This window comes from Paroedura picta, chromosome 7 (genome assembly GCF_049243985.1).
Source record: "Paroedura picta isolate Pp20150507F chromosome 7, Ppicta_v3.0, whole genome shotgun sequence".
Taxonomy (NCBI): Eukaryota; Metazoa; Chordata; class Lepidosauria; order Squamata; family Gekkonidae; genus Paroedura; species Paroedura picta.
Genome location: NC_135375.1, coordinates 122,921,689 through 122,929,093, shown reverse-complemented (window position 1 = coordinate 122,929,093; position 7,405 = coordinate 122,921,689).

The window sequence follows — 7,405 nt, the reverse complement described above, 5'->3', positions numbered from 1 at the left end:
ATTTCGCAGATGCCAAAGTGCTAAATGTATGAAATGCAGTCGTAAAACATCCACATCCCTAACCTAAATATAGTATTGCAGGCCTTCTTTTTCTCTTTCCCCATGGCAGCGACAGAAACCACGGAGAGGGGAGGAGTCTTCTTGCTTGGAAGGAGACGGGCCCAAGGGGCGGACAGGCGAACACAGACCCTTTACTAAGCATTGCCTTGGATGAACTGGGAGTCAGTCAGTGCCCACAGCAGCACCTGAAGAGACAGCCTGTCCCCAAATCTGAAATAATGGTGGGTATGGAGAAGGTGGCCCATACTGGTGGCCAGGTGGTTCAGGAATAGCCCTGTGGATGGCCCCAGAACCATCATGGTCGGGCTGATGGGCATCTCTCTCTGGCACCGTCATTCCTGAGAACTGACTTATTTGGGAAAGTTGTGTCCTGCTCGTGTGGTTTACAAGTAAGAAACCGTACCGCAAAATCGTAAAGTGCCAATATAAAAACAAACGGAGACATTCAAACCAAACCAGGCACATAAATCTAGCACTGAGCAATCAGACCTTTTTTTAAAAAATCCATAAAACAGACCACAAGCCGAGAAGGAGACTATAAAACAGGTGAAGAGCTCAAACCAGAACAAAGTTACCTTTCCCGCACCTGGAAAGGTGATACCTGTTAGAACCGGTACCAGGCTGACCAAAGTACTATGCCTCCCCTGTTCCCTCTCCAGGAATATCAATGTGCTACTGAGGGACAGGTTTTCTCAAAAAGTTAATTGTTAACGCCGAGAAAAATTAAAAGTTGACAAGATGTGTAAATTGGCAGTTTCCAGCACCTTGCCACTGTGGCTCTGCCATGCAGGCCCCTCTTCCTCCTGTGTACCTTTTGGGTCTGTAGACCTTCCGAGGACCGAGCTTGTGGTCCGAGGCAGGATCGCAAGACTGCACTGCAATTAGCCAACGTGTTGCTAGATCCCGACAGCAGGATACAGTCAGGGAATTTCCGCACATCAGAAGAAACAGCGTTACGCCAGCTGAATGGCGTAGCGCTAAACATTATCACGGCTCCAACTCCCTCCTCACCTTTTTGCTGTGTTGCTTTTGTCTTCCACCTTTTTGTTTGTTTATTTGTTTGTTTATTTATTTATTTATTTTGATTTTTATACTGCCCATTCTTTGCAGCTCTGGGCAGTTTACATTGAATTATTATCATTCCACAAGTGCTGCTGGAAATGGTGGAAGAGAGCAATGCACTTTACATGCAACTCTCTTCCACATGTCAATCAATCCAGGCAGCCAATCCCCTTTCTCTTTGTTTTAAAGGTCCCGCAATGCCCACTTTTTAAAAAATTAATAGTTCTCCATTTAAACACCTGTATGCATATAACTTTAAAAAATTAATCTCATTCCTGATTTTTTTGGGGGGGGGGCTTTAGAGAGGCATACTTTAGAACTTTTTTGGGGAGTTATTTCTGGCATTGTTTGCACACTTATCTACCTATTCATTGCTCCAGGAAGTGAGCCATTTAAAAAAAGACATTCCTGTCCCCAGGAACAAGGGAGAGGGAGGCGGGTGTGAGGGCGGGACAAGGCAGGTGACTTTAGTGCATTTGAGCTTTCAGAGCTTCTCTCAGCTACTTGCCTGCTGGTTGCTCTCCCTTAGCTAGCGCTAAATAGGTTGGGGTCTCCACGTTATGCAGTTCCCCAACTGTCAGGATCAGTCCCTGCTCTCTGCCATGTTTGAGTTCAGTGAACCTAAGAGACTCCATCTTGGAATGCTGTGTCTTTGTTAGAACGTTCCCATGTAACCAGAATGCTTATGCCTGTAGTTTTCCTTTGATTCCCCCCTCCTTTTGATCTCTTCATTATCACACTGCATAGTCTCCCTGCTGTGATACATTGTTGCCTGCGTGCCTGCGTGCCATCTTATCTGCTAGCCTGGGGCACCGGCCTGACCAAGGCCGTGCTAACTTTGGCACCTTGGCAGGAAGCCTGGGATGGCACCTGGGTGAGAGGGTTACCCCCTCCCCTTGGGAACGGATCTGGTTTTGGTGGGAGAATCGTATTGATAACTGCTTGCATCCCCGATATTGAATGGTCTTGACTTCAGATGTTAAAGCGTACAGATCTACTTCCAGTTAAAGCTTTCTTTCTATAGAAGCCTGGTTGTGAGTTTTGTCTGCTCTTGACACCAACTCACACTTTAAAATGTAGGATGTAGCCAGATGGTTACTGCCCAGATGCTGGATGTGGGCTTACGTTAGGTAAGCATTTCACTACATATAAAGAGTGTGGAAATGCCCTCAGTTTAAAGTAGAACCGACTGACAGCAAGATCCTTTAATCTTTGCATGTATATAAGTTGGGGTTTTTCAAGAGAGCATGTTTAGCTCAGTTTTACTCTAGTACCATCACGCTGGGGTCATGACAAAGAGTTGAAATGACTTCCCAGCATCCTGGCTTCCTTCAAACCGATAGATCCAAAAGTATCTGTCCGGCAAGGGTGGCCAAGGGGAAAGGTCAGAAACCCCAGTTTGGTCCGGAGAGCTCCTGGAAGTACAGCTGATCTCCAAATCACACATCGGATAATGCCCTTTCAGTGTGCTTTTCCAGATGGATTTTCCTGTGTGGAACAGAGCAATCTACTTCTAAAGCACATTGAAAGGGCATTATCCTACAGGTGCGGAATTTGAGGGCTGATTCGATGGCATTCTTACCCCACTGAGGTCCCTCTGGTCCCCGGTCGCCACCAGCAGTGTCTTTTTCTTGGGGTCCGAGGAAACTGCTGGAGAAGGCGGCAGGCGAGATCCATCAAGCCTCCAGGCACCAGGGAGCGATGTGCAGGCAGCCCAAGGAGAGTGCAAAAGCATGGCCACAGATCAGGAGCCAAGGGCAGTAGCCAGGAACCAACCGCTCACATAAGCCAAGGCCAGCAAGGGCAAGAAGAGGGTCCCTAGTCGAAGGCTGCTAGCCGAAGGCCAGTCAAGTTGCAAGAGGCTCGAGAGCAGGATCTCGAGGTCTGGTAAGAACGACTTTGCCGGCACCCTGGATGTCCCCCTCCCACCCCCGTTTAAGCTCGATGCGCAGCTAATCATGAACAGCTGCCTCAGACTGGACTCTGCCAAGAATCTTGGGGTCCATTTCTGCCCTGAGTAGCTAATCTTGCGCTCCTTGGCCTTTCCTGTGGAGCAAAGCCCTGGTTCTCACACCATTGCTCCTTGGTCGCAGGAGACCAGGGTGGGGAGCCGGCTATGCTGGGCATTCTGTGTTAGGCTTGGTGCCCAAAGGTGGGAGTGGGTGGGTCCTTGTGCCTGGCTGGTTCAGGTTCTGGGCTGGGTTTCCCCAGCAGTCCTGGTGCTTCTGAGGCTGTGGGCAGGGGCTGAAGCTCAGGGGTTGATCCTGGCAGGATTCCCAGATTTAGTTCTTCCTCAGAGCCAGACGTGGTTGCAGCTGCCCAGGGCCTGACAAGATCTTGCAGGATGACGGTAGGATGCCACCCAACCACTGGCAAAACAGACGCCGTCTTTGCCTCCATTTGTGTCCTGTAGTTTGTTTAGTCCACGCCTGGGGTTCGAACCAACGCAGTAGGGCGGCCCACTCTGCCTCCGGAGACTGCTGGAGATTTGAGGGTGGTACTTGGTGTGGTGTGGAGTTGGGGGATCCAACAGGGCTCTGCTGGGGCAGGAGGCCAGAGAGGCCACCTCCCAGAGCATCCACTTCCTCCCCGAAAAGAAGGTATGGGGAGGAGAGGGTGTGACCCCTAGGGTTGCCATCTCTGGGTTGGGAAACACCTGGACGTTTGTAGGGCAGGCAGGGTTTGGTGGAAGGGAGGGACTTGTCACAGAGTCCGACTTCAAAAGTAGCCTACCTCTGCAGGAGAAGAGATCTCTGTAGCTGAGAGCTCAGTTGTAATCCCAGGAGGTCTCCAGCCTCCACCTGAAGGTTGGCAACTCTGAAGATGCCAGAGAACCTGCTCTTCAAGGCAGCCATTGCCTCCAGAGTTATGATCCAAGGAGAACTCCAGGCCTCCCCTGGAGATTGGCTACCGTGATGGCTGTGGATAGATTGTGGTGGGTGGCCATTGTGGCGGGAAGCAGCAGAACAGATTCGGAGTCCAGGGGCACCTTAAAAATCAGCAGAGTTTTATTCAAGGGGCAAACTCCAGGGTGCAAGCACAGGTCTCCAGGTGCGATGAAATAAAATCCTACCTGGGCTATAGCCACACCCACTGGAAGCAGCCCCTGAGTCAAGGGAGGTCCACTGACAATCTCACACCAGGCTGGGCTGATTCGACTACATCAGGGGTGGGCAACTGTGGCCCTCCAGAGGTTCATGGACGACAATTCCCATGCTGGCAGGGGCTCATGGGAATTGTAGTCCATGGATATCTGGAGAGCCACAGTCGCCCACCCACGGACTACATGAAGTTTTAAAATCGTTATGCTGACAGACTGTTCATACGTTGATGATTTTATCATTGTATTTTCAATTTTGTTTGAACGGTATTCGATTTACGTCTTATACTTACACTGCCCTGAGCCGGTTCGCTTGGAGGGCGGTATGGAATATTGAATGAATGAAGATAGCCCAGTTAATTGCGCTTCTAGCTAAACCTTCCTGGCAATTGGAAATACACACACACCCTTCTCACCAACATGTCAAGGGGGGATTTTGTTTCATTATGTCTGAGGAAAACTTGAATGAGACTTGGTTGGTCTTCAAGGAGCCCCTGGACTCAAATGCTACACGTTTGCTACAGTTTCTCCTGCTGTCACAAACAACAAGTTCTGTATGACTGAGATTAACATAGTAATCTTTTTAGCAGTCTCAAGAAACAAAAGGGAGGTTGACGCTGCTGTCCCGGCTGGTTCCCGAAAGCTACCTTGTAATCTTACAGCACAAACACCAGTCAGAGGCTGGATACAGTTTTCAGGCAATGTGCAGCATCCTACATGTCAGAGACCTGAGTCTGGTCCCCCTCCCCCCCCCCCCCAATGATTGTTCCAGCACGGAAGTCCTGAACGATCCCCCAGAACTGGGGGTCCACGAGACTGGAGGCACACAAGAAAACCAGGCCTTTAAAATATATATAACATTTTATTAAATGGTGAAAAGAATTCACTATGCAGTGCAATTGCAATTTAGTAACAAGAAAGCACAGAAGCTAACTATTCTATCGAATGCACCTGTGATTCAGATGGCAAGTCTTCTTGCAGCATAAAATCCAAGCAGTGCCTACAAGCATCGGTCCATCCTGAGGAAATATAACATGTCAAAGCACACTGGCAAGGGGTTGACACGACGTCCTCCGGCCGATGCCCTTTTAAACTTCTGTCCAATCAGGGCCCTTCTTTGGTGGAACGCTCCAGAAGATATCGGCCACTGCTCCGGATTCCCCCCTCCCAGCGGGTTATACAACTGACCCCAGGTCCCCGTGATTAACCAGTGGCCACATTCCGGAGTTCAGCCTCAGGATGTGACCTGCAGACACCTTGAAATAATTAACACCTTAGAGCCAGATTAGGCCTCTGGCAGGCTCATTTTGGCAGCACTTACACTAAAATTGGATTAGGTTTTGTAATATCCATGTTAATCCGGGAGGGAAATTAGGGCGCTTTGCCTCACAGTACAAGATATACAGAACTTTCGTAGACTGTGCCTGGGAAGGAAAAGATTGGACCAGGGTCCAGTTAACAAGTTGCTGATGATGTAGCCCGAGCAAAGAGGCTGCTAAGTGATGAGTCCCCCCAGGTGACAACTCAGCTGGCTAAGTTTTGTGCCGCTGCCATAAAAATCCGATGCCCTAAAGTAGCATAATTTTAAGTTCTATTTTATGATCTGTGTTTATATTAAATGACCATGTTCTTTTGGTCTTTTATGTATTAACTTCATATAACTTGGTCTGAACGACTGTGATAAAGTTTGACGACCAGGGCCCAGATAAATTCTCTTTCCTTTTTCAGCTCTAACTTGGGAGATTTGTGTCGGCTCCATATTGGCTATTGAACCTAGGTGTAAACTGCACGGAGCTTTTATTCCAACCCCAGATCGATTCAGTCCCTGCCCTCTACACAGAATTCGATTTCCATTTGGATTTGGGGCGATTTAAATTTTCCTTCTGCAGCAAGAAGGATTGATCCGGAGTGACCCTACCTTTATTGTGCCATATCTGAGACTGCTTTTAATCCTGAATATAGTCAGAAAATCGCATTGTTTTGAATCTGGGTTCTCCTCCGTGGTAGAGGACCTGTGATTGGCTACAGGTGGTCATGTGACAAGCCTGCCTCAAAGGAGAAGCCCCTAATTTCTCTCAACTTCTATTGGCCTTGGGGTTTTTTTGTGTGCCTTCTTTGTTCCCCCCCCCTTCAAGAAAAGAAAGGATTTTTTTCCTCCCTCCTCTGACTTCTTGGATCCTCTCCCCCCTTCAAGAAAACAGAGAAAGAGTCTCCATTTGCCTCCCCCCCCTTCTGAGCCTCCCTAACCACGTGCAGAAGACTTTCCTGTTTCAATGGGGAGGAGGGGGAAGAGGAAGGCCCGAGTTCAAAGCGATCTGAATTCAACAGGATTGAAAATAGAATAAAGAAAGTAAGTGCAGACTCTGCCCTAGTTCAAGGAGTTGATGTTAACATATAAGTAGTTTGGATTCCGGTTATTTGAAGGAGTGCCTTCTTCCTTACAGATCTGCCTGAGCACTGAGATTGCAAGGAGAGGGTCTGCTTGTAGTTTTGCAAGGGGCAGTGACACGTCAGAGGGCCTGCTCTGTGGTGGCCCCAGACTGGAACAGCCTCTCTCTGGCGATTCAGCAGGTGGCTACGTTACACGTTTTTTCAGCACCTGGCGAAAACACACCTGCTGTCCTGCCAGGCTGGGTGGGAAGGAGGGGCTTATGGCTTCAATGTTTTTACGTATTTCAGATGATTTTATCTTGGTTTTTATTCCGAACCATTGTAACCCACCCTCGGATCTTCAGGGGTAGGGGCAGGATATAAATCCACATCTACATAAGAATAAAAAACGACATTCAGTAGGACTTCAATTTAATCCTGTATCCCGAGGAGGGTTCCCTCTAAGCCAGGGGTAGTCAACCTGTGGCCCTCCAGATGTTCACGGGCTTCAATTCCCATGAGCCCCTGCCAGCATTTGCTGGCAGGGGTTCATGGGTATTGTAGTCCATGAACATCTGGAGGGCCACAGGTTGACCACCCCTGCTCTAAGCTGTCCATGTGAGTGGCTGTTCATTGGCACAGGAAGCCCCACTCAGCAGCAAGCTGGACATTGCAGGGTCTTCCCCTGCCCATTTGAAGACAGCAGTCGGGATATTCTGCTCGGGGTATGAACTGAACTGCTCAGGAGGGGGGGGGGAGGGGGGAATGAGCGGGAATGTTGGTCCTGATGATTATTTGAGACCTAGACTGGAG